The sequence below is a fragment of the Mastigoproctus giganteus genome, chromosome 3 (assembly GCF_048544385.1).
Source record: "Mastigoproctus giganteus isolate SK-2022 chromosome 3, ASM4854438v1, whole genome shotgun sequence".
Taxonomy (NCBI): Eukaryota; Metazoa; Arthropoda; class Arachnida; order Uropygi; family Thelyphonidae; genus Mastigoproctus; species Mastigoproctus giganteus.
Genome location: NC_143577.1, coordinates 137,744,067 through 137,756,183, shown reverse-complemented (window position 1 = coordinate 137,756,183; position 12,117 = coordinate 137,744,067). Strand labels below are relative to the sequence as shown.

General features: G+C 40.0%; 1 protein-coding gene across 1 annotated transcript in view; it reads right to left on the bottom strand.

The window, feature by feature from the left end:
* Positions 1 to 12,117, bottom strand: part of LOC150088286 (cubilin-like) — a 670,594-nt gene that overhangs the window by 337,245 nt on the left and 321,232 nt on the right. The window lies entirely within an intron of this gene.

Below are 12,117 nucleotides of genomic sequence, written 5' to 3'. Positions count from 1 at the left end.
CTACATTCACACATGAGTAGTTATTAAGGTTTAAAAATGCCACAAGGTTATCAAATTGTAACAGGGTGCTTAATGATTTTGTAATAACTGAGAACAAAGTGGAGGAGAAATTGTTGAAGTTAAACATAAGAAAGGCACCTGGGGTGGATGGAATCTATCCAGTTATATTAAAGGTGGCAAAGGAAATAAGCAAACCCTTAGGCATAATTATGAGAGCATCCTTGGACTCGGGGGAGGTCCACACGGACTGGAGATATGCAAATGTGTCCCCAATTCACAAAGGGGGATCGAAGGGTGACACAAGTAATTACAGACCAGTTAGTTTAACTTCTATTCCAGGTAAAATAATGGAGTCACTGGTTAAAAATGCATTACAGGATCATCTAGACAAAACTGCAGCAATAAATCAGACACAGCATGGGTTTGTTAAGGGAAAGTCTTGTCTGACAAATTTGATTGGTTATTATGATGTGGTTACAAAGGAACTGGATGCAAAAAATAATTTTGATATCATATACTTGGATTTCAGGAAGGCTTTTGACACTGTTGTGCATGGAAGACTACTGTACAAATTGGAGCAGAATGGTAGTAAGGGTGAGTTGCTACAATGGATAAAAGGATGGTTCAGTGTGAGAAGACAGAGGATGGTAATCAATGGGTGCTGCTCTTCGTGGATTAATGTTATTAGTGGAGTCCCACAGGGTTCGGTGTTGGGTCCACGGTTGTCTTTTATATTTATCAATGATATTGATGAAGGTATATCAGGCTTAGTATCAAAGTTTGCAGATAATACAAAGGTTGGCAGGGTTGTTAATGACAGTAATGGCAGTGTGTTACTCCAACAGGATCTAGAAATTTTGGGCAGATGGGCTGAGAAGTGGCAACTGAAGTTTAACATTGAAAAATGCAAAGTACTGTATACGGGTAGAAGTAACCCCAGAGAAATATACCAACTGTGTGGTACTACACTTAGGTGGTAGAAAATGAAAAAGACCTGGAAGTAATTGTGCAGTCAGATATGAAGTTTTCTGAGCAATGTAGACAGGCTGCCAGCACAGGTCATGGGGTGTAGTCAATGATATACAGGAATTTTGCTAGCAGGGAAAAGGAGGTGATTGTCCCTCTGTATAAGGCAATGGTCAGGCCATGCCTTGAGTACTGTGTGCAGGTCTGGGGGCCTCATTTTAGGAAGGATGTAGATTTGCCTGAGTGTGTACAGAGAAGGGCAACAAGATTGGTGAGGGGAATGAAGGGATTCTCTTTCCAGGAGAGGCTTAAGTTCTGCAAATTGCAGCAGCTGGAGACTAGGCACACCTGTGAGGTGATCTGTTGTTGTTATTTCGTTTTTAAGAGCATTAGCAACTAAGGCCATATTGCTCCGGGGATATGCGGTGGTCATTCCCTGACCTTTCCACATCCTCCGTATTTGATGGTCACGGGCTCGAACCCCGGTCTAATCAAGAAGCGTGTGCTACGCACTGCTGCTCCTGTCCACCTGGCTACGGAGGCGCCTCGAGGTGATCTGATTGAGGTGTATAAGGCCTTGAATGGTTTGGGCATGCTGAATTCTGATGAGATTCTTCCAATTGTTCAGATTACAAACTTAAGGGGGCACAAATTGAAATTGAGGAAGGACAGATGTAGAATAGATGTGCGGAAATTTGTCTTTAGCCAGTGAGTGGTTAATTGCTGGAACAAACTTCCATCTGTCATTGTGGAAGTTGATATGTTAAATAAATATAAGGAGGAACTGGACAAATATTTAGAGGGGATTATTTTGTAATATACATATATATTTTTTTTGGCTGATGCTGCATAAGCTCACACACTTGCTTTCTTGCATCACGTGCCACTACTACAGCAATTCAATACTTCAAAAATGGAACATAATTTAAATATAAAACTGTCTCTTAACACAGAACTTAATATGCACATTTCCATAATGAGAGAAAGTTTGTTATTCACAAGTAACGACACTATATTTTTAGAAACTTATAGAATAGTGCTCTCTCTCTCTCTCTCTCTCTCTCTCTCTCTCTCTCTCACACCTCCATGATCTTGAGTGTATTATAGAGGTCTACCATCCCTTTAAATATTATAGCAGTCTTTATTTTATTTTTTTTGTTTCTAGTTCAAAATCTCAGAATAAAAGACAATAATGCAAGACTTTATGAATATTTTTTCATTAAATTTTAATCTAAAAATAATGGTTTATAAAACCTTTAGTTATTTATAAAAAATTTGCATTAAAAAAACGACAACAAAGGGAACTAACAATCAAAAGTTAATGGTTATGTTTATGATAAATTAAGTGAATGCATAAACACTACTAAATATGATAAAACTCTTCCATAATTTACAAAGTTACAACTATCAGAGAACTTAACTAAAAGAAAGGCATTGCTTAAAAGACTGATACAGAATTCAAACACCACCATATGGAAGCACAAAAATAACATCATCAACTAGGTATTAGCATTAGTAGAAGCATAGGATGCAAGAAAGAAAGCTTATACAGCATCAGCCAAAAAAAAAGAAAAAAAACCTTCCCATTTCACTGATCCATTAGTTCCAAATGTTTGTCTAGATCTGCCTTGAATTTATTTAAGCTATCAACTTCCACAACAACAGATGGAAATTTGTTCCAGCAATCAACAACCCACTGCACTGGCTAAAGACAAATTTCCACACAGCTATTCTACAACTTCGTTCCTCAGTTTGAATCTATGCCCCACAAGGTTTATAATCTGAGCAAGAGTAAGACTCCCATCAGCATTGAGACTGCTCAATCTATTTAAGGCCTTATTAACCTCAATCAGATTGCCTCACAGGTGCCTAGTCTCCAGATGCTGCAATTTGCAGAACTTAAGCCTTTCTTCATAAAAGTACAAAATCTTTTGCCCTCATCTGTCTTGTTGTCCTTCTCTGCACTCATTCTAACAATTCTACATCCTTCCTAAAATGAAGCTTCAGGACGTGTATACAGCACTCAAGGTGTGTCCTGATGATTACCTTATACAAGGAGATAATTACCTCTTTTCCCTGATCCCAAAATTCCTGTATATTGCTGACAAGACCCCATGACCTACTCTGGCTGCCTGTCTGCACTGCCATCAGCATTGAGACTGACAGCCCAATTACCCCCAGGTCTCTTTCATTCACCACTACCCTGAGTGCAACACCAACCAGTTTGTACATTTCTCTGAGGTTGCTGCTACCCATATGCAGTACTTTCCATTTGCCACTTCTTTGCCCGTCTGCCCAACTTTTCCAGATCATGTTGCAGCAGCATACTGTCATTACTGTTATTAACAACCCTGCCAACCTCTGTATCATCTGCAAACTTTGACATTAAGCTTGATATAAAACAACAATGGGCCCAACACTGAACTCTTGGGGACCCCACTAATAACGTTAGTCCATGTAGAGCAGTATCCATTGATTACCACTCTCTGTCTTCTCCCACTCAGCCATCTTTTTATCCATTGTAGCAACTTGCCCTTAATGCCATTCTCTTCCAATTAGTAGTCTTCCATGTGCAATAGTATCAAAAGTTTTTTTGAAACCAAGTAAGTGACATAAAAATTATTTTTTGCATCCAGTTCCTTTGTGACCACATCATTGTATCTGATCGAATTGGTCAGACAAGACTTCCCCTTAACAAACCCATGCTGTGTCTGAATTATTTCTTGTCTGCAATGAATTATGCTGTCTTGTCTAGATGATCCTGCAATGTTTCTTTAACCAGTGACTCCATTATTTTCCCTGGAACAGAAGTCAAACTAACAGGTCTGTAATTACTCATGGCACCCTTTGACACCCCTGTGTGAATTGAAGATACATTTGCACATCTCCAATCCTTGGGGACTTTCCATAAGTCTAAGGATACTTCTTTACCACCTTCTTTAATATATCTGGATAGATTCCATCTACCGAAGATGCCTTTCTGATGTTTAACTTCTACAATTTCTCCTCTACTTTGCTCTCATTTATTACAAGGCCATTTAACTCCCTGTTTGATAAACATCTGGCCTTCTCCTCCTTGAATAACTCCTCATATGTGAATTTAGATGCAAAATACTCATTCAGTTAGCATTAGCATAGGCATATGATGCAAGAAAGCAAGCTTCTGCAGCATCAGCCAAAAAAAAAAAAAAAAAACCCACTCCCATTTCACCCCTCCATTCATTCCAAATACCTGTCCAGCCCAGCCTTAAATTTATTTAGGCTATCAACTTCCACAACAAAAGATAGAAATTTGATCCAGCAATCAACCACCTACTGGCTAAAGGCAAACTTCCGCACATCCATTCTACAACCATCTTTCCTCAATTTGAATTTATGCCCTCTCAGATGATTATTCTGAGTAAGAGGAAGAATCCCAACAGCATTGAGCATGCTCAAACCATTCAACGCTTTATACACCTCAATCAGATCACCTTTCAGGGTCTAGTCTCCAGACACTGTAATCTGCAAAACTTTAGCCTTTCTTCGCAAGAGCAACCCTTCGTTCCATTCACTAATCTTGTTGCCCTTCTCTGTACTCATTCCAACAGCTCTTAAAATGAGGCCTCCAGATCTGTATACAGTACTCAAGGTGTGGCCTGACCATTGCCTTATATAAGGGTATAATCACCTACTTATTCCTGCTAGAAAAATTCCTGTATATCATTGACAAGAAACCATGAGCTACTCTTGCAGACCATCTGCACTACTCAGAAAACTTCATATCTGCCTGCACAATTACCCCCAGGTCCTTTTCATTCTCTACCACTGTCAGTGTAGTACCACACCAGTTGATACGTTACTCTGAGGTTACTGCTTCCCATATGTAGCACTTTACATTTGTCAATGTTGAACTTCATTTGTCACCTCTCAGCCCATCTGCTCAACTTTTTTCTTCTCTGGAACGAGTCTCATTAGTTCATCTGAAATCCATTTGGGCCTAAACCTAAAACAGTATTTTTTAATTGGAACAAAAAGACTAGTAGCTTCCAAAATTACTTCCTTGAATGCTTCACATTTAGAATTTGCTGTTGGTAACATCATCAGTTGGTCCCATTATATAGAACTTAAAAAATCTCTGAGACCACTGTAGTCACCTTTACGAAAACAAAAACTCTTCCCTTTATCCCTGATGGTAGTTACATCTTTAACTAAATACCAAATCAGTGCACTGTGATCACTGTCACCTAGTGGTTACTTTATCTGTAAATTCTTAATGCATGAATAATCACTGCTGATAATCAGATCAAGAGTGTTACTCCCTCTGGTTGCCTCTCTAAAATGCTGCTGTATAAAATAATCATCCAATAAATTCACAAAAGCCTTGCTAGTGTGCAAGTGACCAACCCACAAGTTCCAGTCTATATCTGGGAAGTTAAAATCCCCCATTATAAGACATTCGAATTTACTGGCCCTCTCTATTTCTCTCTATAATTGGTGCATAATGGGCTTAAAAAGTTGTGCCATAAAACCTCCAACAACAACAACTCCTATAATTGTTCATTATAGAGTCATTAGGCCTATAACAAACTCCTACCCTCATTTTTGCTTTCGCAGTGTGTATGTCACACCAAACTGACTCAACATTGCACTGTCCATGTATGTCAACTGGATGCACTTCCTTACATTTTATGTGTTTCTTAACTAACAGCATAACCCCTCCTCCCTTGCAGTCCTGTCTGTACACATTGTACTCCCCAAATTCCAATTCTGCATCCCTTATATATGAGTAACACCACTTCTCTGTTATCCTAACAATATCCACCTTGGATGTGTTAACCAGCACTTCAAATTCATCAAATTTATTTACTATACCCCTAGCATTGGTGTACATGTAAGTATACATGCACCTATTTTTACTCTTAGTTGCTCTAATACAGTCCATGTATTTACTTGTTTCATGGCTCCCAGGAGATCCTGAAATCCCCAGCGACCTGCTTTCAGGGCTGCTGCTCATTCCGATAGAAGCAGCGCAAGAATCATTTCCATCTCTGCCTGCGGATACTGTTAATCAATTAGGGGAAATACTGTTAATCAAAGAGGAGAAAGAATTATCATCAGAGTGGAAGCAAATTGTAGATCCCCAGGCTGGCATAGCCATACCCACAACAGTCAAGGTACTAGGAATGGCCAGAGACTGGAGGAATTTATTACAAGCTCATCCATCACAGTCCTCAATAAACCAAACCAGCTGCCAACTTTTTGCAACCTCCAATGGGAAGCTACAATTGATGCCTCTCTTGCCACTCAAAACATAGCATGAAACATCACAGACTGGATAGTCTAGGATGCTTGAACCACTTCAGACCATAGAGCCCTGACATTCTAACTCAACAGGAACCTAAATCAACAACTGCCAGCAGAAAGAATGCCCCAAAGCTAAGCATTGCAAACTGCAAACTGGGACTTGTTCCAGAAAACCCTCACAGACAACAAAAACAGAAAGATGCAAGAAATCAAAACGGCTGGCAACCCTGATGAACTTCAGAGGACCATCACGAAAGTATGAGAGGCTGCAAACACTCCAATCAAACGTAGATGGCCAAAACTTGGGGCTGTACCTTGGTGGAACCAAGAACTTCAACAGCTTCGCAAGGAAGTCCAGGCCAAAAGAACAAACTTCCAAAGGGCAAGAAGAACTTGGCCTGAGCGGGAGGTGCACGTGTTCAGAAACCTGTATAGAGAGGCACAAAATGCTTATACTGTTCTCATAAGAAAAAATAAAAAGGAATCCTGGGAGAGACTAGTAGCAAACTCAGGGAACACTGACCCCTGGGGTGTTGTGTACAAGGTTGTCACAAAAAGCTCCCCAGAAGTGAAGTGCTTACAACCACTGTCATACCTCAAGAAGAAACCTGCTCGTGGGAGGCATCAATAAAAAATATACTAGATGTCACCTTTCATCCCCACAAAGATCGGCAAATGGAGGAACAGATCCAGACCTGCAGGGAAAATGATAATTACAGAACAGATAATGCAGAACCACAATTCACTACAGATGAGCTCATCCTGGCAGCTTCCCATATAGCAGTGAAAAAATGCCCATGTCCAAACCTCCTGGAGCTGGAAATAAAGAAAAAGAGTCATAGAAATAGAACTGGAACTCCTGCTCCAACTCTTTAACCTATACCTGACAGTGGGAGCATACAAACACAAGATTGGAAAAATGGCCAACATTAAACAAATTAGTTAAGTATCCAAACAAACCACCAGAACAGCCATCTTCCTACAGACTGATCACACTGCTCACAGTACTAAGTAAACTTTTCAAATGACTACTGTTATCCAAAATAAATCACCACTACCAACAGGCAAACCTACCTTCACCAAACCAGTACGGATTCAAACCAGGTCGATCCACAGTTAATGCACTCCAAAGCCTAACTGCCCAAGTGCAAAAATCTGAGAAAAAATACATAATAGCTATCTCAATTGATTTTGCCAGGGCATTCAACACCCTATGGTGGGTGAGTGCCTTGGGCAAGCTCCGGGAGGCAGGGGTTTTCGGAAACCTCTTCAATGTGCTTAAAAGCTACCTCACCGACAGTGCAAACAAGATAAAAGCTCCCTACAAAAAATTAGAAAGAAAAAAATACAGAGGGTGCCCGCAGGGGTCAATACTTGGACCAACAATGTGGAACCTCCTGATGGACCAGTTTCTAAACAATCTGGAAGGGATCCGCTCACAAGCCTTCATGGGCAACCTGATCCTGACAATTGAAACTAACTCCAGAGCACAACTGGAAATACTTGCAAACCGCACTCTGCAAATTCTCCAAGACTAGGCTACACTTCATTGACTACAAATCTCATCGACAAAGACCAACTCCATACTCTTAAAGGGAACAATGAACACCTGCATACCACCTCAAATTAAAATTGGCACTAGAACAATAAGGCTCAGTACAGAGCTCAAATACCTGGGCATCATCTTGGATACCCGCTTAGCTTTTAAACCACACCTAAACTACCTAAAAATAAAAATAAGAAATGGCACTGCCTTAATAAACAGAATTGCCCAAAGAGATTGGGGACTGAAACAGAGAACGATGATGTTTTATTATAAAGCAGCCTTCTTACCAATCACAACATATGCAGCTGGTGGCTGGTACAAAAAGGCCAGTACAAAAAGGCCAGCACAAAAAGGCCAGCACAGCCGCAAACCTAAGAATACTTGATTCATACATAGAGTCGTGCTACTCACTGCTACTCGCAGCTGCAGCACAGTGAGCACACATGCTCTGCAAGTCATCGCGTGAACCCTCCCCTGGACCTAGAGGTGGTGAACAGAGGCATCCTCCACAAACTCGCCAAAGGCAATGTACGCACCTTGACTTCAACGGAGATCCAGGAAATAACTGCATTGCAGATAAAAGAAGACTCCAGACCCACTTGCTGCAGGTGTGGCAGGCACGATGGGATGTCTCCATCAAAGGTCGGATAACACAGAAGTTCTTTCCAAATGTAGATAGATTCCAACATAAATTACCAACCTGGTATGAACCTGCTCTGTTTCTGACATACATACTCACAGGACATGGTGCCTTGCCAAACTAACAACTCTGGGAAAAAATGAAAATCCAAATTGTTCTTGTGGCGATCCAGAAACCTGGTTGCAGCTAACGTTCGACTGCCACCCATACAATGACATCCACTGCCAGCAGGTGATGACTGCAACATTCACCGAAGGACCGGGAGCAATTCAACCTGGACAAAAAAGAACCATATATGAAATTCATTGAATTTGCACAGAAACTGTTTGATAGATGCCGAACAACACTAATCCAACCAGCAAATAACAACACAATCAGAAACTAAATGGAGTGAAAAATACAGAAACAACCCCAAAGCCCAAAATGGTAGAGGAGGAGGAATAATTTCAGCTGGTAGATGACTTTCATCAACCGGTGAAATACCACCACTTTGCTTATTGGAGGCTTGAAGTGGTGAAACCCATGTTTAGTCTCTAGAGCAAAGTTTCCGGCATCCCCCTTCCCCATACTTCTCCTTCAACCCATGCACGGTACTAAGTACTATAGGTTTTGATACCGTTCCTGTTTGGGGTTTTCATCAAAAAAAAAAAAAAAAAAAACTAACAAAAGGCAACTAAGAATGGAACAAGCAACATAACGACAAAATAAAATGGGACAAGCTACTATTCCCACAACAAATTCTGCATCTGCAATGAGAATAAAAGGATATAGTTAATTACCTGGAGATTGGCATTTAAGGAATTGATAGTGGATATTTGAGAAGTTGAAGCTGATTGAGCAGGGCAAGGTTTCTCAAAATGGAAAGTGGAATGCAATGTGCTATCATCAGCAAAACTATGGATAGGATTTATAGTCAATGGAAGAAGGTCATTAATATACGAGAGGAAAAGAGTAGGGGAAAGAACATGGAAGTTAGAAGAGAGCCATCTACCATCACCCTCAGTGAGCAATCAGAGAGAAAACAGGATAACCAATTACAAAAAAACAGTTGGAAAACTATAAGATGGAAGCTTGTTTAGAAGACCATTATGCCAAACATAATTGAAAGTCTTTCAGATGTCAAGAGCAACTGCTTGTGTTTCACCCAACTTTTCCATTGAATTTGTCCATAAATGGGTAACATAAGCCAAAATATCACCAGTGGATTGACACTGATGGAATCCATACTGGCAATCGATGACCAGAAGGTTTCTAGTTAGTTTAAGAGTTGGTAGTTAATTGATTTCTCCATTACTTTAGAAAGAGTAGCAGTAATTGCAATCAGACAATTGGACGGAAGGGATTTATCACCCTTTTTAGGAGCCAAGCACCTTTGGATTGAGAAAGTGAAAAAAGGCTACAAAGAACAGGAGTAAGTTCAGGAGAACAGATTTTGAGAACAAGTGGAGAAATACCATCAGAAACTGGAGCTTTCTTAGCATCAAGATTCATCAAAATCCTTCTGACAGAAGACCACAGGAGGCATTGAATGGAGCGTGTAGGGAATGGTGGGAAGTGTTTTACCAAGATCATTAATATATGAGTTGGAAGAAAAATAGGATGCTAGCAGGTCAGCTTTATCCTTGGCTGAAGTGACAACAGAACCATCTGGTTTTGACTGAGTTGAGAGCAGAGATGGGCAAAAGTTGTGGCCAATAGCTTTGGCAAAAGACCAGAATGCTCAGATACCATAAGGGAAAGAAGCAAATTTTCTACTCTTAGCCTGTTCAAAATTTAGTTGGACTAATTAATAACTGCTTTACAATTGTTGCGAGCTTTGGTGTAGGAAGAAAATGAAACTGAAGAATTGGAAACACACCAATTAAAAACATGCAACATTCTTCTCTTGAACAGCCTTAGCACATTTATTAAAAAAACCATGGTTTAGATAAAGGATGAGATTTTAAAGTGGGGTGTGGAATAAAGGATTCCATTCCTACAAGAATAATTTCACTGACAAGATCTGAGGAAATATTGACATCAGAAATTTTGAAATAGTAATCCGACCAAAGAAAAGAAGAAAAGAAATCTTGCAGGTCATCCCATGTGCAACTGTATCCTCAATTCACAACGGGGGTTCAAATGGTGACACAAATAATTATAGACCTGTTAGTTTAACTTCTTTCAGGGGAAAATAATGGAGTCACTAGTTAAAGAAATGATGCAGGATCACCTAGACAAGACTGCAATAAAAGTTCAGACACATCCTGGGTTTGTTAAGGGGAAGTCTTGTCTGACCAATTTGATTGGATACTATGATGCGATTACAAAGGAACTTGATGCAAAAAATAATTTTGGTTTCATATACTAGGATTTCGGGAAAGCTTTTGATAATGTTGCACGTGGAAGTCTGCTTTACAAATTGAAGCAGTATGGCATTAAGGGCAAGTTGCTGCAATAGATAAAGGAATGGTTAAGTGGGAGATGGCAGGGAGTAGTAATAAATGTGCATTGCTGTACGTGCACTAATGTTATTAGTGGAATTCCCCAGGTTTCGGTACTGGGCCCATTGTTGTTTTGTGTGTTTACAAATGATATTGATGATGGTATATCACACATATTGTTCAAGTTTCCAGATGATCCAAAGGTGCTGGCAGGGTTGTTAATGACACTAAAGACAGTATGCTTCTGCAACAGGATCTAGAAAAGTTAGGCAGATGGGCTGAGAAGTGGCAACTAAAGTTTTACATTGACAAATATGGGTAGAAGTAACCCCAGAGGAACCAACTGTGTGGTAGAAAATGAAAACGACCTGGGAGTAACTGAGCAGTCAAATATGAAGTTTTCTGAGCAAAGCAGACAGGATGCAAGAGCAGATCATGGGGTTTTGTCGATGATATACAGGAATTTTGCTAGCAGAAAAAAGGAGGTGATTATCCCGATTATCCCAGATAGATAGGATAGGAAGGGAGGAGAGGTTATGCTGTTAGTTAAGAAACACATAAAATCCAAGGAAGTGAAGCCAGTCGACATCGCTGGACAGTGCAGTGTCGAGTCAGTTTGGTGTGACATAAGCATTGGGAGATAAAAATTGTGAGTAGGAGTGTGCTAGAGGTCTAATGACACTGATGAGTATAATAAGAAACTGTACAGGGAAATAGAGTGGGCCAGTAAATCAGAGTTTTATAATGGGGGATTTTAATTTCCCAAATATTGACTGGAATTTGTGGGGTTGGTCACTCACACACTAGCAAGGTTTATGTGGATTTATTCGATGATTGTTTTCTACATCAGCATGTTCGGGAGGCAACTAGAGGGAGTAATACTCTTGATCTGATTATCAGTAGTGATTCTTCATACATTAAAAATCTGAAGATAAAGGAACCACTAGGTGGCAGTGATCACAGTGTGCTGAAGTGGGATTTACACAAAGAGGTAACTACCATCAGGGGTTAAGGGAAGGGTTTTTGCTTTCTTAAAGGCGACTACGATGGTCTGAGACAGTATTTAAATTGTATACAGTGGGACCAACTGATGATGTTACCAACAACAAATTCAAAATGAGAAGCATTCAAACAATTTATCTTGGAAGCTACTAGGGTTTACATACTAACTAAGAAATATTGTTCAAGGTTTAGGCCTAAATGGATGTCAGATGAACTAATGAGACATATGGCAGAGAAGAAAAATGCATGGGATA